Below are 26,443 nucleotides of genomic sequence, written 5' to 3' on the forward strand. Positions count from 1 at the left end.
TCAAGTTTAGGGTTCCATGTCCTCTTCCAGAATCTTCCAATTCTCCCCCTCCCCATGTGCACATATGCAGAAGCGCTCTGCGCACCATGCACATGCGCAGAAGCGGCGCCTCTGCCTACGCACTTTTCAGGTTGCGGACGGACCCCTGGAACGAATTTAATTCGTATACGGAGGGTCCACTGTATTATCTATGGAACGTGCTCCCCCAGGTGGCAATGATGGCCACCAACTTGGATGGCTTTAGAAAAGGACTAGACAAATTCATGGAGGAGAGGGCTTTCAATGGCTACTAGCCATGATGGCTATGCTCTCCCTCCACAGTTGGAGGCAGCAATGCTTCCAAATACCAGTTGCTGGAAACCATGGGAGGGGAGAATGCTCTTGTGCTCATGTTTTTGCTCCCTGGTTTCCCACAGCCATCTTAGCAGCCAGTGTGAGAACAGGAGGCTAGACTAGATGGGCCATTGGCCTGATCTATCATCTGTTGCATCTGTTGCTATCAATTCAGAAAGGTGGAATGGCACTGGTTGTGAGAAGGGGAAAGGAGCATCTGTCCACTTGCGGAGGCTGGTATTCAGTGCTATTGCATGGTCTGTCCTTTTCCCCACTTTCCGCAGCACCTCCTTTCCTCCCAGATTCCAAACCTGCAGCCAACGACCTTATCTACTTTCTCTTTTCACAACACCTGGTTGCTGCACAAATATAATTGGCTAGAATTGCAGGGTCAATCACTACCTCACACTTCCTCCTCCATGTTTTTGACACTCTTTACTTGACCTGAAGACCCAAGTTTGCGAAACCCTGATCTAGATAATCCATCTGCTCCAGAAACTCTTGGAGCTGACATGCCACCATACGCTCCTGTACCTTGCCCAAAAATGGGATGTTGGAGATGGTTTGATAGTTATCCAGTATGGTGGGATTCAAGAAGGGCTTCTTCAATAGAGGTCCTTTAGGCACACTGGAATTATGTTTTGACATTGCTAGCACAAGTTAGGGACCCAGGTGGCGCTGTGGTTAAACCACAGAGTCTAGGGCTTGCTGATCAGAAGGTTGGCGGTTCAAATCCCTGCAACGGGGTGAGCTCCCGTTGCTCGGTCCCAGCTCCTGCCCACCTAGCAGTTCGAAAGCACATCAAAGTGCAAGTAGATAAATAGGGACCGCTCCGGCGGGAAGGTAAACGGCGTTTCCGTGCGCTGCTCTGGTTCGCCAGAAGCAGCTTTGTCATGCTGGCCACATGATCCGGAAGCTGTCTGCGGACAAACGCTGGCTCCCTCGGCCTATAGAGCGAGATGAGCGCCGCAACCCCAGAGTCGGACACGACTGGACCTGATGGTCAGGGGCCCTTTACCTTTACCTTTAGCACAAGTACAGTGGTACCTCGGGTTACAAACGCTTCAGGTTACAAACTCCGCTAACCCAGAAATAGTACCTCGGGTTAAGAACTTTGCTTCAGGATGAGAACAGAAACGGTGCTCCAGCGGCGTGGCAGCAACAGGAGGCCCCATTAGCTAAAGTGGTACCTCAGGTTAAGATCAGTTTCAGGTTAAGAACAGACCTCTGGAATGAATTAAGTGCTTAACCCGAGGTACCACTGTACACAGGACACCTCAGATTTTTCCTTTGCAGTCTTTAATTAAACATTCAGCAGAGCAAATTCCTGTGCAGAACAACCATCTTCTCTAAGGAGGTATATAATTATACCCCAAAGTTCAGTCATGCAGTTGATCCGATTGCACTCCTTGCAAAAGATGAGTTACACAGAGTTTGCATGCAATAAACTTAACACCACCATAGTTGAAAGGGTCTGTAAAATAGATTCTGAAGCTGCTATTCAGACAAAACAGCTGTAGAAGTATCAAAAATTGGTCAGTGACTGTAAAATTAGTTTGTTTTCTTTGAAAAAAAGAAACACCAAGCAAACCACTGAGCAAGCAACAACACCCCACTTTTTCTTTCATTTGTACAGACTGTCAGCTTTAGGCAATCAGCAGTAAATGACAGTTACCTCCCTTGTAATGGTCCATCCAGTAATATTTGTCTTCTGATGTCTGCTGATGCAGGGCACACCAATAGGAACTCAGGAATTCTGTGCTGACCGCTCAGAGAGAATTGAGTGAGGTTATGTCATCAGAAGGGGAGGGGGTTGGCTTGAAATGCCATCAAAACTTGACTCTTCTCTTCTCAGAACATCCATGAAGCATTCAGTACAGTTTTGCCCTGTAAAGCTGTATTTTTAAAGACTCCATTGTATTTGGATTGGTATATTTGTTAGAGCTTTGAAACTGTCTACAGTTTCCTCTTCTTTCTCTCTCTCTCTCTCTCTCTCTCTCTCTCTCTCTCTCTCTCTCTCTCACACACACACACACACACACACACTGTTAACAAGATTAGAGTTATTGTGACGAACAATTCTCTATACAAAGTGATGTGAAAACTTGCTTTAAATAAGTGTACTACAAATGTGTTTTCTAGGAAAGCTTGTTCCACAACAACAGCCAATAGATTTTGTTTTAAAAGAGGCTGTGTTTTAAAAACAAAAACAAAACACATTTGATTCAAAAGCCTAGGCTAAGTTTATAGTGCTCTTTATAAACAGGCATGTAAGCTCTTCCCCTGTAGCAGTTTGTAAACCAAGTAGTCCTAGCAAGAAAAAAATCTGGCTTAAATTTTTTGAGTATTGTAACAGGAAAATGGTGTATGAAAAAGAAATAGAAACATTAAAAAGGAATGTTCTTGTTTTTATGTGCGCAGATGGAAAAAAATGAAACTAAAGAGATATTATTTGCATTTATTTTTCTCTGTACAACAGAGCAATCTCTCTCTTTTTACTCCCTTTTACTCAGCTTACTAGAATCAATAGCAGAAATGTCAAATCTTTCCAACTCTCCATACAAAGAGTTGCAACAATTTATGTTATGTGAAAAAGCCATTTTTGCTTTGATTGTGCAGTTGGTGACAGCCAATCTTGGATACAAAGTAGGGCAACTTCCAGGGGGCTCTAATTTTGATCATTATCAGCCAAATCCAAGCCCAAGCCCTTCCAGGATGAGAAAGTTTGGATTCAATGGATCTTGAACTCAGCCAGGGCTATGTTAGTGGAATTCCCTCACCCTGGTTCAGCCAGGCCTCAGCCAGTGGAACTTATGTTGAGGTTAATCCCAAAAAGAGGTGTTCTGGAGGTGTGTCAAAGGCGAAATCCTATTCAGCTCAGCAATGTGATCCAGGGCCTGATCCTCAACAATTGGGCCCACACTCACCTGTATGCTCAGTCAACAGTAGCTCCTCCCAAATGCTCCTGAATGGAGTTTTGCTAACTTAAGGTAAAAGTGCCCCTGACCATTAGGTCCAGTCGCGGACGACTCTGAGGTTGTGGTGCTCATCTCGCTCTATAGCAGGCATGTCAAACCTGCGGCCCTCCAGATGTTTTGGCCTACAACTCCCATGATCCCTAGCTAGCAGGACCAGTGGTTGGGGAAGATGGGAATTGTAGTCCAAAACATCTGGAGGGCCGCAGGTTTGACATGCCTACTCTATAGGCTGAGGGAGCTAGCATTTGTCCGCAGACAGCTTCCGGGTCATGTGGCCAGCATGACTGAGCCGCTTCTGGCGAACCAGAGCAGCACACGGAAATGCCGTTTACCTTCCCACCGGAGCAGTACCTACTTATCTACTTGCACTTTGATGTGCTTTCGAACTGCTAGGTTGGCAGGAGCAGGGACCGAACAACGGGAGCTCACCCTGTCACAAGGATTTGAACCGTGAACTTTCTGATCGGCAAGCCCTAGGCTCATTGGTTTAGACCACAGCGCCATTATGCCAGCCTAAGTTACATCATCTTTTATAATAAGGTTTGCTCAATGTGCTTGTTTATTTGTAGATTTGTTACTTTCACTTCCCCAAAAGGTTCCTGGGAAGGAATACATATAAAATTAAAACAATAATTAAATATCTATAAAAGAAACATGTCACCATCTGCTGCCACCCTGCCCCAGAGTGGAGAGCACTGCAAGATGAGCAGCATGTAACATTCAGTTGACTTGCCTTCTGTAACTTGCCAATTTTATGGCAATAGCTGCTTACAGTCATTTGTAATTGCAACTCAATTCTCAGGACCAGAAGACTTACTATTGCTTCCAGAGTAGAACTATTGTAACATACAGGGTGAACAAGAGTAGAGATAGGCAGGGAACAGGACACCCACAGAACTCTTCACTCAGATTCATCACTTAGCCTATTTTCTGACACTTATTTTTGGACAAAAGTGGCTCAATTGTCTGCTCAGATCACTGTTTAGAGGACTGGAAATATGTTGGATATGTTGTCTGTTTGAGCTTTTCCTCCCCTCCCCTCCCCTTCTCTTCTTGCACATACTGATTTCTTCCAATTTCAGATTTCCTCTAAACCAGGTACAGTATCTTCAACCTTTTCTGACCCAGGACTGACTTTGAACCCAAACATGCATTTGGGGACCCATTCTTAATCTTTCCCCATATATTTGCATGGTGGCGGTGCTCTTGTTGTGACCCACCTTGGATCAGGCCATGACTTACTAGTGATCCTCACCCACCAGTTGAAGATCAGTACTTTGCTATGACATTCAAATCAAGCAATCTATGGTGAGTGCTAAACCCAAACCATAGTTTGGAGGCAAGTGCTAACCACAGCTGTCCAATTTATTTTTTGTTGTTGTTTAGTCGTTTAGTCATGTCCGACTCTTCGTGACCCCATGGACCATAGCACAGTTTAGACATTTTAACAATGTCTAAACTGTCCTGTATCCAAAAATGAATTTCAAGGCAGTGTATAAGAAAATTTAAAATCTCCAGGTGCAACATAAAACATAACCAGTAATGCAGTAAAATTAATAGGAAGAAAAACAGCTAGCCAGCTAAAAATAATCTAAAAACTAAAGATTTTAACCTTTTACAAATGTCACAACAAATTATAGTTAGAGAAGCCTGAAAATGGTGGAGAAAATTGACTTGTGAGAGGGAAGGAGGGCATACATGAATCTGCTTAATTGTTTAGAAGTCAATGGCTATTGCAGCTTGTGGCAATGCATCTCATAAACTAATCTCGTTTTGAGCAAAGGAGTACTTTTGGTTTGGTTTGGCTTGCCTTGAACCTACTTCCAATTAGCTTTTGTGTTATTGTATATGTCAATCAAGCAAAATGCTTTTCCTATAGGGAACACGCTTAGAGGTGATAGTTATGATTTGCGTATCATGAATTTTCCCTTATGTTGTGTCAGCCTTGGCGCTCTCCAGATGTTTTGAGCTCCCATCAGCTCAACCAGCTAGCACAGCTGGCTAGGGTTGATGGGAGTTATAGGCCAAAACATTTGGAGGACACCGGGTTAGCAATGGCTGTTACAACTTGTTGAATCCCAGTGGGACATGGAAGGCCTTCTGCCCAGATTTTCTAGTTGCTTCCATTTCTATGAGACAAATGAAAATTCTATTTTCATAACTTGCTGTGATGTGGCTGTGGTTAGCATCAACTTTGTATTTATGAAGCACATCCCCAGTATTATTAATTGATTAATTGCATACAGCTAACCACCGGTGAGGGACACGGGCGGCGCTGTGGGTTAAACCACAGAGCCTAGGGCTTGCCAATCAGAAGGTTGCCGGTTCGAATCCCCGCGACGGGGTGAGCTCCCGTTGCCTCGGTCCCACCTCCTGCCAACCTAGAAGTTCGAAAGCACGTCAAAGTGCAAGTAGATAAATAGGTACCGCTCTGGCGGGAAGGTAAACAGTGTTTCCATGTGCTCTGGTTCGCCAGAAGCGGCTTTGTCATGCTGGCCACATGACCTGGAAGCTGTACACTGGCTCCCTCGGCCAATAACACCACAACCCCAGAGTCGGTCACGACTGGACCTAATGGTCAGGGGTCCCTTTACCTTTACCTTTAACCACTGGTGATGCTCAAACTCTGGGTTTCCTGCATTGAGCAGGAAGTAGGAAATCTTCCAACTCTGAGATTCTACAAATCCCACAGGGTCATGAACTCTGTAATTTGCAACAAGATGCAGAAAGTTAAATGGATCAAGTAATAAAATCAAAATACTGTACTGTATCCAGCACCAAAATAAATAGCAAGGCCCAGAATCGAAAAGTAAAAGCTCCAGCCTATAAACTAACTCAGGTCAAAGGTTGTGAGCCACCAAGTACTTAGGACAGAACATCTCATTGCAGTATAGGACATTTTGCTATCATTAAAGGGTTGTGTTGTTGGTTTCTGGCACACCCACCACTATGCATTTTTTTAACTTGGTGTGTCCATAGCTTATCTGGTTATACATTGCTTATATTTACATAAGAGGAGTAAACCTATATCAGTGAAACTCCCACAGGGAAAAATTCCATTGTTTTCAGAGTTTTAAGATTGTGTAAATACAGAGTTTGATTGTTGCTTCCATTTCCCCACCTCCTTTTTTTTATTCCTGGACTCCTGTGCCTTTCACCAGCTGTGTTTATAAGCTGAATTTTTTCAGGATTTTCTCACGAAGGTGCAGTGATAGGCAAAGCATCACCTGTTGCCCTTGTGTTTGTCAGATAGTTTGTGAAAGCTCAGGAGTCTTCCTAGAAAAACCGGGACACCCTAAGACAGAGGATAATCAAAATGATGCATTTGTATGCCATTCCTAATAGAGCTGGGCGATATATTGTTTAATTTTCTGAGACTGGTATGATGTTCAGATCGTGATACCGGTTTCATACATTTTGAGCTGGCAATACATTGTGCCAGCTCAAATTGCCTGCAGATGGCAAAGGTGGAGACAGGCAAATAATTAGCATTCAGTTTCACAATCATGACATGGTACCCATTATAATCAATGTACTCCTACATATGTGTTCTTAGACTGCTGTTGCAAATCTTTTAATGAAGTCATTGTGCTAGGCCTCTGTTTCCCAATGCTTGTCATTGGCAAATGGTTCCCAGAAGTCCCACACAGCTCCCTTTCCCATCCCAGAAGCTACATGCACTCTATAAACTTATAGTTGCGGCAATGCTCTGTTGAAATGGCATGTAGATTTTGCTCTGGCCTCAGAGATTGCAAAGAAAACTGCAGTTCAGCCTTGCTTAAAGTATTATTGAAACAAATAGATCCTGCTGCAGAAGAGGAGGTCTTAATAGGGAAGCTGATGTATTGTCTCATCCAGCAGAGCCGGATAGAAGTCTGATTGCACACATTGATCTTAATCGTCAGAAATGCTTGTCAATCGAACAGATTAAGGCAATCTGCTGAGGCACGGTTGCACTGCTCCTCCACCCCTGGCATAATTTGATGTTATCTTTACTTGTGTGGTGGTGCTCAGCAGCTGTAATCTAACTACTGCCTCTGCTACTATTTTAAAGCGCAATTAGCTCTGACAGTGCACTAGGCATTGAATCCCAGGATGCTCCTGTTTGTCCTGCATGCACACTCTGGTAAGAGTTGTCAATATGCCCATTAAAATGCTTTGTGTGTTCCTTGAAGCCAGACTCAAATGGCCTCAAATATTAAAGTTCCTCACCCTCTGCCTACTAAACACTGCCCTCCCCAAATGCTCGGAAGGATTTCGTCTACTTATTGTTACTATGCTTGCCGTATAAATGCTCTTGACAAATACTGTATATACTCGAGTATAAGCCTACATTTTCAGCACAAAGAAATGTGCTGTAAAAGCCACCCACTCAAGTGAGGCGGGCGGCGGCGAAAGGCACAGGACCGGGGGTTCATAGAAGCACTGTGCTGCAACTCTCCGAACCCCCGTCCTATGCCTGCTCTGTGCGAGGCGGCAGGGAGGGAGAATCCCTTCCTCACCGCTTCTCCCACCCCCCACCCCGCTGCTGACAGCTGGGAAAGGCATAGGAAGGTATTTGTTTTTATTTTTGAAATTTACCAGTAGCTGCTGCATTTCCCACCCTCGGCTTATACTCAAGTCAATAAGTTTTCCCAGTTTTTTGAGGTATGTTGAATTTATACACTGCCCTTCATCCAAGGATCATGGGGCTGTTTAGAGTAGAAAAATAGAGAAATACAAAACTTAATGACAAAACAAAACAATAGCCCTACCCAGCCACAGTTTAAAAGGTCATGGATGGGAGAAGAGGAATGTTTTTTTTCCCTTCAAAATTGTTAATTATTTTTATAAAACATAAAACAAAATATAACACAATTACAACAAAGTGTAACAATAACAACATACAATTTAAAAAACAAAAAACAAAACTTTCATTGGTCTTGATATCTGTTCTACTTATTGTGCTATGACCTCCTCGAATCCTCACTGCTGCGATTCAATACTAATCCTATTTAGCAATTCTATTTCATAAACCAATTGTCTTATCTTATAATTCACAAATTCTTAATTATACTAACCATTGTTCATTATCGTTTCATCTTTTCCTTTATCTCTAAACCTTTTCCTAAGCTACAACTTCTACTATAGTTCAAACTGCATATCTTACTAATCAATCACAATATTATATTTTTCAGATAAACTTTAAAACTCTTCCAATCTTCTTCCGCCTTCTTTTCTCCCTGGTCGTGAAGCCTCTCGGTCAGATCAGCCAGGTCCATATAGTCTAACAATTTCATCTGCCACTCTTCCACCGTTGGTATATCCTGCGTCTTCCATTTCTGTGCAGAAGAGGAATGTTTTTGCCTAGCACCTCAAGATATGCAATGAAGGCACCAGGTGATCCTCCCAGGGGAGAGCATTTCACAAATGGGGAGCCACTGCAGAAAATGCCAGTTTGTGTGTTACCTCCCTCCAGACCTATTGTGGAAAGGTCACATGAAAAAGGGCCTCAGATGAGGATCATAAGGTCCAATTGTCAGTTCCTATGGGGAGAGGTGGTCCTTGAGGTATTGTGGTCCTGAGACATTTAAGGATTTATAGGACAAAACCAGCACTTTGACTTGGGCCTAGAGATGAACTGGTAGTCAGTGCAGTTGGGCCAGGATTGGCATTTATATGCTCAAACCATCTTGCCCCAGTCAGCAATCTGGCCACTGAATCAATTCTGCACCAGCTAAAGTTTCTGAACCATCTTCAGAGGCAGCCCTACATATAATTTTTTTTTACTAGAGCATAGATGACAGAAGCTAGGCTATCCTTGTCCAGATATAGGGGCGCAGCTGTGCCACCAACCAAATCTGGTGGGAGGCATTGCACCACTCCCCCCCCCCAGACCACGTGAGCATCAGGCAACAGCAATAGATAACCAAAGGTAGAGCTGTGTGTCATCAGCATATTGCTGACAAGGTACACCAAAAAAACTGTAGATGAGACCCAGCAGCTTCATGTAAATAGCATGAGGTATAAAATCAAACCCTGAGAAATGCCATCTTGAAGGCTCCATGGGGCCGAACATCTTGCAAGCTTCTGGTGAGCTTCCATAAATGGTTAGTCACAGGTTGTGCAAGCCTGCTTTGCAATCAGCTGTTCCTGAGAATCTGATAGGCTTAATGTCGCAGGGCTCATATAAAACTTTGGGCAAATCACTTCTTCATTTAAAAGGGTTTTATTATAACACCATATCAGTCTCGGGATCCTCCGTGAGAGGTGCTTTGTAGATGCTGCTAAATGCCATCTGATGTGTTGCTGCTGCTATGAGGAGTAAGGTGATGACTACAGTTCACCCCCTTCCTTCAACTCCATCCCTGTATAAGATTCCTGAGTAAAAACTGAGCATTTTTTGGCTCTGGCATAGGGATTCCAAAGTGTTAATCGGTCTTCGTTTACTGGAGTAGTAGGCTTGAGGGCATTATAGGAAAAACAAGGCAGGGTGTACTTTTGCTGTTAAGTCTGCATCGATCTCAGTTCAGCAGATCAGTCCAGTGTTTCGATGCCTGTTAATGGTGCGATGTTGATGTCTGTAGTTTTTCTGAGGGTCCCAGCCACAAAATGGCCCTATGGGCATTAAGCTCTTTTCTGGTGAGTGTGTAGGAAGTACACCTCACAGTCCCCATGGCGAACCTTTGAGCAACTAGGTTGATTCATTCCGACTATGGCCCCTTGAGCTTAAGTTACATTCTGGTAATTTGTTCTTCCATTTTTAGAGAACTGCAGTTTTGCTTGTCAGTGCCATTCTCCAGGCAATCACGTTGCAGTGCATTGAAGAGATGGTTGTGAAAGGCATCCCCAACCCCCACCTCCTCTGAAGACTCTTCTGTAGAAATGCACAGTGTAGGCTTTGATATGTAAAAGAACGGAGCTTTATTCATTTTCATCTTTCTTACACCAGGCTGTGAGACAGAGATGTGAGCACACAGCTGTTCTTCCTTGCCTCAGCCAACCAGGTGAAACTGATTTCATTTACATTAGGAAGACCTAGTAGAGTTGCAGAGATAAGGTGTTTCCTGTGAGTTGCCTGACGATATTAGCTAACAGGGTGCAAGAGAGATGGGAGACTTAGAGCACTGCTATTTGTTTATTTTTAAATTTCTAGTCTGCCTTTTCTCTCAAAGTAGCCCAGAGCAGAAAACAACTCAACAGCAAAACAATACAATTTTTAAAGTGCTTAAAAACAGTCACAGCTAATAATTCCAAGATTGCCAGGGCAGTATATTTCAGATGGCAAATGCCAGGGAGAATTGGAATGTTTTAAAATTCTTCCTGAATGTTAATGATGAAGGAGGGAGACACCTCAGGCTGGAGGGAATTCCATAAATGGGGAACTACTATCAAGGCCTTTGCTACACATACCCTACGGTCCCAAGAAGTTCAGGGTTGTGCTACAGGTTGAGAACACGAGATCCCTGATGGACCAGACTAAGACCCATTTAGTCCAGCATTCTGTTCCCTCCATAGTCAGCCAGAGACCTATCAGAAGCCCACAAGCAAGACACGAGTGCAATATTTGAGCATATCCTGGCCGGACTGCACTGGCTGCTAGTTAGCCTCCAGGCTCAATTCAAAGTGCAGTTTCTGACCTATAAAGCCTTAAATGGCTCAAGACCACAATACCTCAAAGACTGCCTCTACCCATATAAACTGTCCCAGACTCTGTTTATCATCTGGTGCCCTTCTTTGTGTGCCTCCTCTACCTCCATGTGAGGGTGGCAACATGAAAACGGGCCTTCTCTGTGGTTGCTTCTTGTTTGTGGAATGCTCTCCCCACCTTCATTATATATTTTTAGGCACCAGCCAAAAACATTCCTTTTCAACCAGGCTTTTGGCTGATTAATATTCTAAGGTAAAGGTAAAGGGACCCCTGACCATTAGGTCCAGTCTTGACCGACTCTGGGGTTGCGGCGCTCATCTCACTCTATAGGCCGACGGAGCCAGTGTACAGCTTCCAGGTCATGTGGCCAGCATGACAAAGCCGCTTCTGGCGAACCAGAGCAGCACACGGAAACGCCGTTTACCTTCCCGCTGTACCTATTTATCTACTTGCACTTTGACGTGCTTTGGAACTGCTAGGTTGGCAGGAGCTGGGACCGAGCAAGAGGAGCTCGCCCCGTCGCGGGGATTCGAACCGCCGAACTTCTGATTGGCAAGCCCTAGGCTCTGTGGTTCAACCCACAGCTCCACCCGTGTCCCTCACCAGTGGTTAGCTGTATGCAATTAATCAATTAATAATACTGGGGATGTGCTTCATAAATACAAAGTTGATGCTAACCACAGCCACATCACAGCATGTTATGAAAATAGAATTTTCATTTGTCTCATAGAAATGGAAGCAACTAGAAAATCTGGGAAGAAGGCCTTCCATGACCCACAGCGCCACCCATGTCCCATTAATATTCTACAGCCTTTCAAATATGTGTCTGTAGGAACGAGGGGCTATTGTTTTGCTGTTTTGTTTAATTATTTACTTGTTTTAATCCTATATTTTAGTCTGTGAACTGCCCTGAGACTTTATGATGAAGGGTGGTAAAGAAATCAAATGTATCTGAAGAAGTGTGCATGCACACGAAAGCTCATACCAATGAAAAACTTAGTTGGTCTCTAAGGTGCTACTGGAATGAATTTTTTTATTTTGTTTTGACTATGGCAGACCAACACGGCCACCTACCTGTAAATCAAATAGATAATAATAATAATAATAATAATAATAATAATAATAATAATAGCAATAATAATAATAATAATAATAATAATAATAATAATAATAATTCTGTAACTTTTATTTGGGTAAGAGAGCACTTGAGATTAATGGCATATGTGTAATGTTTAATTAAAATGTTCATTGTTTAATTACAAATATGGGAGAGCAACTTGGTAACCAAATAACTCCTACAGTACGGATCTTGCATCAGTGTCCCTGGATGAACCGCATAACTCTGCCAGAGCTCCTCTACCATCCCAGCTAACACCTACAAACTATTATCTCTTTCCATCTGTCTGTGACCAAATCCAAGCTTGAAGCAACTGCTTCACTGCCCCTCCTTTGGTGGGTAGAGTTGTTGTTGTTGTTTAGTCATTTAGTCGTGTCCGACTCTTCGTGACCCCATGGACCATAGCATGCCAGGCACTCCTGGGTAGAGTAGAGTAGAACCTTCTAAAGGCTGGAGAAAGGTTGTAAAACATGGTTTTACAATGGATCCCTGACTGGGTAAGATTACAGCTCGATGGTGCCCATCTGGAACTGAAGTACTGTAATAAATCAGCTGTGAATAGGAAGCAGATAATGAGTGAAAAGTGCAATGACACTTGTAGCTCCTCCTAACACACCCACACCCACAGATTTTAGGGGACAGAAGATTGGCACAACCAGTGTAGATTCCCCCCCCATTTAAATTGCAACTAAGTCATGTTTCACTCCTTGAGCTGCTCCAGATGTTGTTGTTCTGCAGGTGTATTCTGCAACATGTCATTGATGCAATAGTAGAGGATTAGCGGTAGATTTATAACAGACACATTATTCTGCTTTACTAGTTGTTTTGTGATACTTTCCTAATGCTGCTGCAATATTGCCATGAGGAGGAGCACTCCTACACTATAGATTAGCAAAAGCAGGACAACGCAAGTTTTGTCTACCCTGGCTGGCAGCTCATAGTTCAGATCTTCCATATCACCTGAGATTGAAATTAGGACCTTTTGCAATTGAAGGCATGGGCTCCCTGAGTTATGATCCCTTCTGATATGGGAAGAAGTCATGCTTCTCACTTTGGCACTATTTGATATAGGACTGTTTCTGAGCAGCACCTGGTTTGTGGGGGCACTTTCCTGGAAGTTCTTGTACACACTTCTAACTTCCAACCATCCTACACACTTGCACTGGCTTCAGATGTAAAGCATGGCATGCAATTAGTCATGGAAAAGGCAAAAGAAAAAAGAGAGTTTCTTACAAGAAAATAGACCTGCCCCATTTTCTGGATTTGCATTTTTGTTGTGAGAAAAACATATTCCATGCCACCTATTTTAAGGCAGGGAGAACATCAGTTGACATCACTTCCATTTATTTTCTACATCAGATGTCATCCAGAAATTGAAAGGGGGAGGAACTTAAATTGTTCTAGGAACTGTAAACTGGACGAGAGCACATTTTTGCATCCTAGTTCTATCATAAAAAAGCAAAACAAATGTTCTGGGTATATACCTGGCACTGTGCCATAAGGTAAGATGAAACTTTGAGTTCTTAGGCAAATGAGCTCCCCTACACTTGTATTTTGCTTATACAGTGTAGGCTTTGCTGCTGTGGCAGAATGAATTATTCAGAATGTAGCTGTCTAGCACAATGCAAAGGAAAGGAATCTTTCATAAGCGGGTGCCGAACAGCATTCAGTTGCAGTGGCCAAGATCCATTCCCTTCTTCTGTGTGATCAAGAATACAATTGGTAAGGCTGGAGGACATAGACAAGATGCTTAGTGTGCTCATTTTGACCACTTGCTCTTAGGACCCTTGCCCATCTTGGCTAATGAAAAGTAGAAGGTACGGGACAGCTAGCTGGGCCATGGAGGTGATGCCTCATTGTGAGAGGGGCTGGTCCCTGTCTGCTTGAAGGAGGCAGTGGTAAAACTGCTCCTAAAGAAATCCTCCCTAGATTCAGAAAATCTTAAGTAATTCCTGGGGTGTTGCCAATCTCCGCTTCTTGGAGAATGTTCTTGAGCAGGTGGTTGCCTATAAAAAGCATTAAGGCCTTGAATGTCTTTTAAAACTTCCCCCTGGGTGAGAGGCAGGAACGCATCTCAGGTAGTGTTGTCTGACTCCTTCGGCATCCGATGATGAGTGATCAAAGAACTACATTAGCACCCTATGGTGTGGCAGAGTCACATGAGATTTCTCAGTACTATAATGTCCTATTGGCACAAACATGGAAGGGGTAGCTGGAGAGAGGGCTGCAACAAGACAGGGTTTTTGCAGCTGTAAAGTTAAAGTTAAAGGGACCCCTGACCATTAGGTCCAGTCGTGACCGACTCTGGGGTTGGGCGCTCATCTCGCATTATTGGCCGAGGGAGCCAGCGTATAGCTTCCAGGTCATGTGGCCAGCATGACAAAGCCGCTTCCGTCAAACCAGAGCAGCACATGGAAACGCCGTTTACCTTCCCGCTGTAGCGGTTCCTATTTATCTACTTGCATTTTGACGTGCTTTCGAACTGCTAGGTTGGCAGAAGCTGGGACCAAGCAACGGGAGCTCACCCCGTCACAGGGATTCGAACCGCCGACCTTCTGATCAGCAAGCCCTAGGCTCAGTGGTTTAACCCACAGCACCACCTGGGTCCCATACAGCTGCACCCTGGTTGCAGCTGTATTTCACCTCAAATACTGATAAGGAATACTTTGGCCACCTCATGAGAAGAGAAGAATCCTTGGAAAAGACTCTGATGTTGGGAAAGATTGAGGGCACTAGGAGAAGGGGACGACAGAGGACAAGATGGTTGGACAGTGTCCTCGAAGCTACGAACATGAGTTTGACCAAACTACGGGAGGCAGTGCAAGACAGGAGTGCCTGGCGTGCTATGGTCCATGGGGTCACGAAGAGTCGGACACGACTAAACGACTAAACAACAACAACTGATAAGGAATAATGATTTGAGGGGCTGTGCTTCCTACAACTAACTGCTACCGGTATCATTTGCCCCACTACATAATGGAACATTTGAGGAATGTGTATATGATTTGTAATTCAAGAATTAAATTAGAAACTAACTGATGTAAAAAATAAAAATTACTGCACCCAAACAAGGCAAATCTATTTGGCTTGCCTGACCAGAATGAGTTGCAATTTTCTGTTTGCTTTTTGCTGGGAGAGCAGAGTTTAGTCTGAGGTTACAGCATTTAAAGAATAAAATAGTTTGAAAATTTGTGATGCTGAAGAAGCATCCAAGGATGCTGTGGTGTCAGTTTTGAACTGTGTGATTGGCCAAGAGACTTGAAAGATGTGTTTTGTGGCATCCCTAGGGAGAAATATATTGCTTCTTGTATTGTGTGATGAATTGTCTGCACTAAGGCATTCTCTTCTTCCAAACAGGATCTCAATATGTCCCCTGCATGAAGCAGAAATATGATTTCTTTGGACTTTCTATTGTTTGTTGCAAAATAACAGCAACAAGCCCACTTTGGATATGATCCTTCCCTACTCTGGGACTCACACAATTTGATTGTGCTAGAAGGAGAGAGCTAGAGGAGTATTTCTTATTTCCAAAATGTTACACAGATTCCTTATTTCCAAAAATTGCCTTACTACGGTGGCTACACACCTGCCCAAGTGTATACACTGAGCAGGGCAGGTAGAAACGGTTGAGTTTGTAAGGATCTCTCTGCACATGTGCTCTTGTTTCCACAGGAGGAAAGAAGCATCACACCCATGCTAGAAGAATTGTACATGTTAATGCATGTTAAGAGCTACATCTTGATCTACATCGTGATCTCAATCTACACAAGATTGGGTAAATGTAATTACTGAAATCACAGCAGAGTCTTCATCAGTAATGAATGTCTTTACTGATTAACAGAATTCATATAGAAATTCATAACATTACTTACTGCATCATCAGTTCTTGGAATCCAACTCAGCAGCATTATAGTAGGAATTATTTTGTCCATGGTGTACTTCAATGTACACAATGTACACAACAAAATCTTTTAATGAGAAGGAACACCGCAGTCCACCGGCCAACTTGTTGCATAGGAAGAAGGGGAAGTCAACTGCAGGAATGGTTGCCAGTTCCACCCTGTGGTGTTTCAAGGGTAGCTCGCTGGGCTATATAATTGTTGTTACATACTAGCGAATAATAGCTGTTGCTCAATATGTATGCCTATGGTACAGATACTGGCATGAGTAGAGAAAAGTATATTGGACCTTGAACAGCAAGATCAGATATAAGCCAGGTGCCAAATGGCTCCTTTAACCAGGCTTATGGTCACCAAAATGGAATGCCTAGTTGCCATTTGGGGGCCAGACAGCTCAAACATTGTATTTTTCAATACAATGTTTTGGTTCCTGAAATGCTTTCTGATTGTGCAGATAAAATTGAATTCTACAGGATATGTCAGGTGTGCCAAGTTGGGCCCAACCCTGGAGGGGAGCTGTCGCACATGCATGACATCAAATGTGCTACGTCCCACCCCCCGTTGGGCCACGTCTGTCTGGACGTGTGGGCACCTCTGGCAACCATGGCGGGGGACGCAGAGGGCAAAAATTGTCCTCCAAGCCTCCCACTTTTGCTTGGTGCATGCCCAGGGGCAGCAGGGGATGGTGGCCCCCTCAATTCTGGTGGGGGCTTAGCCCCCTGCCTCAAAATATTGAGGGGGCCTAAGCCCCTTCTGCCCCCTATAGCCAGAACCCTTGGGTTGTGTTACTAGTGTGTGAAAACAGTCAAGATCCAAGGATCCCCAGGCATGCACCTCCAGATGGTGGAGACATCAGGCACTCTCTCTTTGTGGCACATGGCCGTTATCCAGGTACAAAATGTGCCAGGTGAATTTTGAACATGGGGTGGAACAGTGAATAGAAATGTTACCTTTGTCTCTCTACACCCCTATAACCCTATTTAACCTCCATCCAGGCAAGCAAGAGGCCTGAGGTCCCCCACCTTTCTGTAATTGGTGCCTCTGGTCAAATGTGCCACACGAAGAGAACTGCCCCGGGGAAAGCAATTAAAACAGCCTTCCTGTGGCAGCTTCTCCATTTGAACTGGATGTTACTTTTCTCGACTTAAGTTAAAAAGGTAAATAAAGGGGGAGAAGATGGCAGGTGGTAAAAACAAATGAAAGAAGAAAAGGAAATGCACAAATAACACGCCACATTCCGATTGCACAGGAGCGCCCAGGGCTGCCTTGCACAAGTATGCAGATAGGAATGTAACCAACTGCTTTATGCAGAGTCAGGGACCACTGGCCCATCAAGCTCAATGATTTTGACACTGGCTGACAGCAGCTCTCTAGAATTTCTTAGCCCTACCTGGAGATGCAGGGAATTAAAGCCAGAATCTTCTGCATACAGTGCGTGTGGACTACTGAGCTATATAGCATGCCTGGATCTGCCTGGATGGGGAAGGGCTGGGAGTTTTCTGTTTGCAGGTGGTGATAGTCAGCAACATAGCTGATAAGTATGGAAATTGCTGGCACTGCAGCCTGCACAGTTGAGAACTGTGTGACTCATAAGGTTGTGGGCTTTTACTTTAAAGTATTGGCTGCATGACACGTACAGTGATCAAAATGAAACACCAATGGCCACCACATCTGAGGGCAGGGCAGCAAGTTAAGGTAGGAGGTGCAGGGCAGATCATATGGCACCTGCCACTCAGTCCTCCAAACACCCCATCACCGCTCCCCAAGCTCCAATATCTGCTGCCTGAGACAACTGCCTCCCCTTGCTTACTGGTTGGGCTGGCCCTGGAATTAGTTTCTGGTTCATGCCTCATCCTTCTGATTATGGTCCACATATTGGGGTGGAAAACCTTCCCCCGCTCACCATAATCTGCAAAGGGGAGCATTGGCTGGCTTCACGGTTTCCCCTGTGAAGTGATGTGTGTATGTAAGCTGCATATGCGCTAAAACTTGCTGTATCATGAACATGTGCATGCACACGAAAGCTTATACCCAGAACAAACTTAAGGTAAAGGGGCCCCTGAACATTAGGTCCAGTCGTGACCGACTCTGGGGTTGTGGCGCTCATCTTGCTTTACTGGCTGAGGGAGCCGGCATAAAGCTTCCAGGTCATGTGGCCAGCATGACTAAGCCGCTTCTGCCGAACCAGAGCAGCACACGGAAACACTGTTTATCTTCCCGCCGGAGCAGTCCCTATTTATCTACTTGCACTTTGACGTGCTTTCGAACTGCTAGGTTGGCAGGAGCTGGGACCGAGCAACGGGAGCTCACCCCATTGCGGGGATTCGAACCACCGACCTTCTGATCAGCAAGCCCTAGGCTCTGTGGTTTAAACCCACAGTGCCACCTGCGTCCCTTTAGAACAAACTTAGTTGGTCTCTCAGGTGCTAATGGACAATTGTTTAATTTTTTTACTTATTTCGATGAACATGGCTACCTATCTATGCAACCAACGGATGCTCTTTAGATAAAGGTCAGTGTTGTTTTCACATTCATGCCAGTGCCTAAAAGGATGGCTGAATGAAAAGCAGTCTGAACAGTAATATATACTAGGGGAGGAAAGGCCAAGTAATGCCTAGAGCTCTGCACATATTTACAATCTAAATTTTTGTTGTTTGGGGATTGGATTGTCTTTTTGTGGAAGAGGTGGGGGATCCACTGGGCCAGCAGCTATGCAAAAGCATGTTGACTGCAGCTGCTAAGCTCCCTTCTTGTTTGCAACTGTGGAGGAATTGATGCAACCTGTTAGTGGAGCAGGGAAGAACAATGGTACTGGTGACAACCACAGGTAATGCCAGTGAGGCTGACTGTGAGCACAGCCTCAGATGCTAGCTTGTTTCAGGGGGAACACTGATTCAGACTAGCAAGAGGATTTGAGCAAAAGGAGTGGAGGCAAGTGCTATCTCATGGCTTCCAATGTTTGGATTATGTGAGCCATCGCTTTTAAAACTGCTGCTTTTTATGTGTGTTCAGTTTGTTCTGTTTTTAGGTTGCATTTTGTGCCATGTTGGTTTTGTGTAAGCCTCTTTATACACTTTTGGATAAAGGTATGGCATACATTTATAATCAGTCGTAATAATAACTTTGCACACATATACAGCTGTCCACATGAGGATGTAAATTAAAGAAACTGGATCTCTGATGCACTGGTCCCCAGAGTTAATATGTGAGTTTCATCTCTCCCCACTCATTTGTGACTTAAAAAAAAAAGCAACACCCAACAACAACAGAAATTTTAATTAAATGCATGACTTGCACAACTGTGTTGGTTTACACAGCAACACTATTTGGTAGAGCATGAGACTCTTAATCTCAGGGTCATGGTTTTGAGCCCCATGTTGGACCACAGATTCCTGCATTGCTGGGGTTGGACTAGATGCCCCTTGTGGCCCCTTCCAACTCTGCTATGCTATGATTTTATGATTCTAAAATCAGATTGTGCATATTTACATAGCTACCAAACACTTTCCCCAAGCATCATCTTTTGTGTCTAGAAGATAATCTGACACTTATTTTGGTGAACGAGAGAAGCAAAACAAATCCTGTCAACTATAATTTTTATTTTTATTCATGATACCCAGCATAATATATAGCACTGATTAAAAAAATGTCAGTACAGTAATTCCTCAAGGTAGGCAGTGTCCCATACAGCTCTGTGGGAATGAACAAACACACAAAATACTGTGGGTGAAAAAGGCTAGGTAGAATTTAAAACAAATGACACTCCTAGTTATTCAAACTTCTCATTATCTGTATACTTTGCATCTCTCCCAAGCTGTTCAGATGAATCAGGTTGTAGTGTGTTGGCAATCTGGGTGTGGATTTCAAGAGCAAAGGGAACTCTTTACATTAGAAATATGGGATACTTATTCACAAGCACTTCAAAATTGCTTCTGCTGTTCCAGTTCTGTCTCAACTAACCTCCTCTGCTAACTGCCAGCACACCCCTCTTTTGAAGAATCGGATCATTCCTTCCAGGCAGTTAAGGAAGATCTGTAGCATTTTACTGTGTTGCAGGCCTCAGAGAGCCAGAATCACTGAAATATACACAGCATCTGATCTGTAGGGCTATGTCTGTTTACGGGTGTGTGCATTTTGTGTTTGTGTGTGTGTGCGCACACACAACTAGTCTTAAAACAACAGATGTCCTGTTCATGAGGTTAACTAGTCCGAATACATAATTTAGCAGGCAATGGGTAGCTAAGCTGACAACATTATTATTCCTAACATTTTCCAGGGAATACTTTGTGCAGGAGGACGTCAAAGTGCTGCTCTATTTCAGTCTCCTTTCTAGCTCACCCACATTCAGATTGCTCTGCTCAGCAAAGTGACCTCATGCTCTTTGTAGAGGGGGTGCTTCTCCAATCCACGCTGATCCTGTGTAAACACAGCAGTGCCAATTGCCACTTCCTGAAGTGGTGCCAGCCTCCAGGAAGTTGGACGCAGCATCTGTGCTTGATGATTTTTCACCGAAAGGCAGGCAAAATAGAGAAACAGTTGTAAAAATACTGCCAGCACTCAAACCACCAACATGCTTTGCTGTTTCTCAGAATGAAGACTCTCTCTTTGGATGAGAGCGCCACAGTGGTAATGATTGGCAGCATGCCTTGCTATGATATGAAGGGGCAGAGCAGGTGCGTGCTCTTCTTGCACAGGATGGATGTGTGTTTGACTGTATTGTCTTGGGAAGAATAGTTTATGTTACCTTGTCATGGAAGGAAAATATGCAGTTAGGTAAGCAGAGATGAGCTAAGCCTTCTTAAGCTGCTTACTTTGTATTAGAGAAGCTATAGTCAAGAGAAGACTCATTATTCTCTCTCTCCACGGTTATTTCAGGAATGCTATTGGAAGGTATTCTCAAGTTCTGGCTTCTATTGTGCTTCCTTCTCAACTTTCAGAAGAAAATTGTTGGCATGCAAAGATGAAAGGGCCACAGATTTACATAATAGATAAATGATTAATAGATGGCATCACCTGTGTAAAGAGGAAGATGCATCGATTAGCATAGATCTTTGTTCATTCTAGGACAGGGGTCACCAACATTGTGCCCTCTAGATGTTATTTGACTCCATCAGCCCCTGTCACAATGACCAATATTCAAAGATGATGGGAGTTGGAGTTCATACAATATCTGAAGGGCATCCATTGGGTATCCCTGTCTTAGGAATGACCGGAACATATCCATCTGTTATAACTAGTGAGTGAGAATGTTCCGAGACCTGTGAGAAGTATCAAGAAGCACAGTTGATTTAATGTTTGAAAGAGCAGCTAGCCAAGGGGCGACTGCAATTTTAGATGACAATTGTCATTCAAGTTGGTATAAACTGGTTGCTTTGAGATCACTTGTCAGCCTCCAGTGCAACACTCCCAAATGCTATGAATATAGCATTTTTTAAAAGAAGGCCATTTCCTTTTATTTTTAAATGAAATGCATATTTCTCAGTCTGTAATTCTTTATGCATTTACTTTGGAAGAAGCTCTGCTTGAACCTAGAGGGAATTACTCCCAAATAAACATGCACAAGATTGTTCTACACGAGTAGGAATTGTGGGCCAAGTTTCAAAAGTGCAACCATGAATAGTATTTTCCGAGGTACAAAGTTTTGCAGATCAAGTGATTGGCAAAAGCAGTATCCCTACAATGGGATGTCTACACTGGAGGAGCGGGAAAGCACACTGGGGAATCTTAGATGAATTGTACAAAAGACTAGAAGGGATATACATTATATTGAAAGTACAGTAGGCCTACTGTTTCATGTAAATTACTTTAAGTTTACTTGCTGTGAATTGCTGTGCTTGAATAATTTGTGCATGGTCTGGAGACACACATGATACAGCCACCTTGCTGAAGCTTAGCAGGTTTGGGCCCGGTCAGCAAATGAATGGGAGAGCCCTGTTAGCTGCCACAACAAAATGTTAAATGAAATAATAAAGTGTGCAGTGGACTTGGCATGGCGTCTTTAGAGGAGGACATTGATTTGGCCAAGATCATGATGCTTGGAGTGCTGACAACAATAGCTGAATTGCACAGCTTAAATATCCTTCGGGCAAAAGTGACCCATGGTCACTGTAGACAGTGGACAGATTTGAACTAATGAACCAGAGGTAAATGGATCTAGATCCCATTACAAAGCCACTGTTCAGTCCCCCTCATTAACATTTGAGTGGCAGAAGCTCAAATGATTTATTTCATTAATAGTCATGAAACTAATTACACTGAAGTGCATCTGTTAGTAGCAGAAGAGGCTGATTTTGTCCTGCAAAATAAATTCTCTCTCATTGGGTAAATGTTACCTTTTTTAAAAAGCAAAGAGCGACTAATTTCAAAAACAAAAGCTCATTGTAGTTCATGAAAGAGACAAGACTCATTTAAACATTGGGCTGGAAGTGTGTTTTAAATATAGAGTGCCAGATTTGAATTGCTTTTAATGCAATCATTTAAAGAAATCATCAGAAATGTGTGTGCAGATATAACACAGCTAGACCTTGCTTCATTTCACCCCATGTTAGCATTTGCAACATATTACAGAGTCCATATCACATTATCCTTACTGTTGTTCACAGCAAAGGGCATTTTCAGATGTTCTATAGATGCAGGAGAGAAAGCACAAATTAAATTTATGTCATATTGTCTGTGGAACATATAGAATCATAGAGTTGGAAGAGACCACAAGGGCCATCCAGTCCAACCCCCTGCCAAGCAGGAAACACCATCAAAGCATTCCTGACAGATGGCTGTCAAGCCTCCACTTAAAGACCTCCAAAGAAGGAGACTCCACCACACTCCTTGGCAGCAAGTTCCACTGTCAAACAGCTCTTACTGTCAGGAAGTTCTTCCTAATGTTTAGGTGGAATCTTCTTTCTTGTAGCTTGAATCCATTGCTCCGTGTCCGCTTCTCTGGAGCAGAGAAAAATGAGTGTGTGTGTGTTTTCCGCACAGTAAGATGCATGGACTGTATTATGCAGGGGCCAGCAAACTTTTTCAGCAGGGGGCCAGTCCACTGTCCCTCAAACCTTGTGGAGGGTCAGACTATATTTTGAAGGGGAAAAAATGAAGAAATTCCTATGCCCCACAAATAACCCAGAGATGGATTTTAAATAAAAGCACATCTTCTACTCATGTAAAAACACCAGGCAGGCCCCACAAATAACCCAGAGGTGCATTTTAAATAAAAGGACACATTCTAACTCATGTAAAAACACGCTGATTCCCGGACCACCCGCAGGCCAGATTGAGAAGGCGATTGGGCCGGATCCGGCCCCCAGGGCAGCTCTGAAATCCCTCCTTTAACATCGGAGACTTAAACATAAGGCCAAATTGCTTCTGCTTCCCCTTTCACCAATTTATTATAATATCTGAAGCTGCATAGCATTATTCTAGATCTGTCAATACTTCTTGCAAGCCTTAAGCAGGACTGAATCAGAAATGTGATGGACAGGAAACAGATGCTGAGTCATGATTCCAAGACCACCCAGACACCCCACCCTTGCAAGGTGGTAGAGGAGTCTATCTCTCCCATGTGTTCAGCACTCCTTCCAGTTGGTGTCATTAGATGAAGCTTCCTCCTTTTATAAAAAAAGCACCCCGGAAAATTGGAAGCACCACGATTCAGTAGTAACACCAGGGTGGCCCACACAAAATCAACTCATTTTGCTGGACACTTTGCTGAAATGTAATGAGGAGCAGCTTCTGGTCCAAAGTCACAATAAAAAATTTTTTTATTTTACTCACAGCTTAATTTAAAGAAAGAGTGAGAGAGGGAAAGGTTAATCATGAGGGCCTGAGAAAGTGTAGTAGGCCAATGCTTGATGGCAGGGGTATACATTTTATACAAGACAGCCTGATTTTTGCTTTTTCCAGTAAATTGGAGGAGGAAGGTTTGCAGGCATCAATCCACATACTGGCTGGGTTTGATTGAACTTGTATTTTGAAACATCTGGAGGGTACCAGGTTGGCAAGGGTTAATGCAGACTGATGTGCACACTGACTGCGTTGTGTCTCGCTTGCCTTTTACTAATAACAAAGCTGCTGTTCGCTGAGAGAGCAAATTTAATTTGGGTAGGATGGGAAATGACACTGTTGCAAATGGGATAACTGTATCAGAAACGGGACAGTAACATTACATCCTGGTCCATTTGCTACTGTATCCATAAAAAGATAGGTTTTGTTTTGTTTGACACACCATTCGGTCCCTCAGAAAACTAAGGGTGTGGGGAAAGTAGTTACTGTAACCAAATATTTGCGACTAAGGCTGTTCATGGATCCCCTATCCATCCTATGACGCCCAACCAATTATACTGATTTGCCCTGTACTGCTTGAGGGCCAAGGCCCACTTAACCCCTCCTGGATCTGTTCCTGAAGCAGTTTGTGGGTAGGTGGGGGGTCAGGATGAGGGTTTCCAAAGCCTCTCCAGATTCAGAGGTTATGGAGAAATAGAGCTGAGTATCATCAGCATGCTGGTGGCACCTCACCCCAAAATGCCTCATCACAGCAAAGAGCATTGGAGATAAGAAATAAACACCTATAATTAAAACAGTAAAATAACCCATTTAAAAAATAAAATACAAATACCCATAATTAAAAAATGGGGGGTACAGCAATTAAAACAGGAGACGTGAGTTAAGAGATTTTTCATCATTTGCACTTCCTCGAGTGAAATCTACGCCAGCGCAGATGAAAGATCCACTATGATAATGTGAATCACTCTTAGGCTGGATTTGGATGACACAGTAAGCCAGAGGTGGCCAATGTGGCTGTTGTTAGACTCCAACTCTCATCATACCTGTCCTTTGGCAAGTCTGGTTGGGGCTGGTTGCAGTTGTTATCCATCAATATCTGAAGGGTACCATGTTTGCTATCCATCTGGTAGGCCATAAACCATGGCTTGCCATGAATAAGCAGTGTGCTCCAGGGTTGTCTGCGACTGGACCAACGGTCAGGGGTACCTTTACCTTTACCTTTAGTGTGTGCTTATTCCTGCTTACCGAGGTGTCTGAACCATGACTCGTGGTTTACATCCCTGAACAAACCACAAACTTTAAGCTCTGATTTGATTGCACTGATGAGATAGGGTTTGTGGTGTGCTGCTTCTGCTCACGCTAGAAGAGGGGGGGGGCAGCAGGAGTGAATCATCAGTATGCACTGGGCATGCTGCTCCTTCGCAACAAACCATAGTTTGTGGCTTACCATATCATCTGAATGCAGATTCTGTTCAATATCTGACTTGGGTGAGCCAGTTCTGACGTAGGAAAAATCAAACTGCTGGAACACTGAAGCAGTTATGATGGTGCAAACTTTTTATAACCTCGCAATCTCAAAAGATGCATGAATACCAATCCATTGAGGTAATCCCTCAATGGATTGGTCCCTTCTGGAGACTATTTAGAGAGAAACTGAATAGTATCTCTTTTACAACTAGGCACATCCCTGGCACTTGGCCTACACAGGTAATAGGAGCTGAGTCGCTGTGATTTCCAATGAACAAAATGAGCATCAGTCTCCCCTGAGAGCATACTCAATACTTTGGAGATATCCCTTAATGCTGTTTGGCTAGCACCATTTTACTTGTTGCATACCGGTAGTTTAAGCAGAACAGAATTGGAAATGCAGGGTTCCCCTGTCTGTAACATAATATTCTTTGATATAGTGGTATATAAACTAGAACCTGCCCAGAAGATCCACTGTTAAATTTTTCATGGAACTTTGAGTAGTCTTTGGGATGGGGCTCTGAAAAAGCAATACATCCTCAGAGATGGAGGAAGTTATGGATTTTTTGCAACAGCTTTACTTGAAAAGCTACTGTTTCTGTTTTTTAAAAATGTGTGTGTGAGGTTTTTTAATTCAATCAATCTTTGTTGTTACAATCACAGATCAGGCACTAAATGACAATCAAACAAATGCAATTTTACAGTGTATAAGAGAGCAAAAGACAATTTGGGATTAACTGCATGGCAAAGAGCTAAGATGTGTGTGTGTGTGTGGTGTCACATTCACACTAGAATGAGGCTGTTGAGTGCCAGGTGGCAGCACTCCACCAGAACAACAATCATGCCTTCTATGAATCCCCTTCTATGGGGGTTATGTTCTGGACCCCCAGGTGCATCAGCGGGGCCCACATAAAGCATTCCTCCCTTTTAGCGACATTTTAGTGACGTTTTTGGTCACTTCTGGGTTCAGCACATGTGCAATCACACATCAGACATGTGTAAGTCAGTTGTTGCCTATAACACACAACTCAAACACATATAACTTGTGTGCATTCAAATTTATATGCTTGGCAAAAATAAATGGAAAGGGGGTTGGCGTCCGGGGCGGGGAAGGCTTTGGCAACCCCACCTGCCATTGCACCCAATGTGTTTTGTCTTTATGCAATTTTGTCTTTATGCACTATCCCTTGAATGTAGCCCCCACATAAGTTGAGAGTCATCTGTAGGATCATTTCTGGGT

At 43.5% G+C, this 26,443-nt stretch overlaps 1 protein-coding gene across 1 annotated transcript in view; it reads left to right on the forward strand.

Annotated features, from left to right (window-relative positions):
• Positions 1-26,443, forward strand: part of ELOVL6 (ELOVL fatty acid elongase 6) — a 72,379-nt gene that overhangs the window by 10,458 nt on the left and 35,478 nt on the right. The gene's annotated exons all lie outside the window — the stretch shown is intronic.

This window comes from Zootoca vivipara, chromosome Z1 (genome assembly GCF_965207765.1).
Source record: "Zootoca vivipara chromosome Z1, rZooViv2.hap1.1, whole genome shotgun sequence".
Taxonomy (NCBI): domain Eukaryota; kingdom Metazoa; phylum Chordata; class Lepidosauria; order Squamata; family Lacertidae; genus Zootoca; species Zootoca vivipara.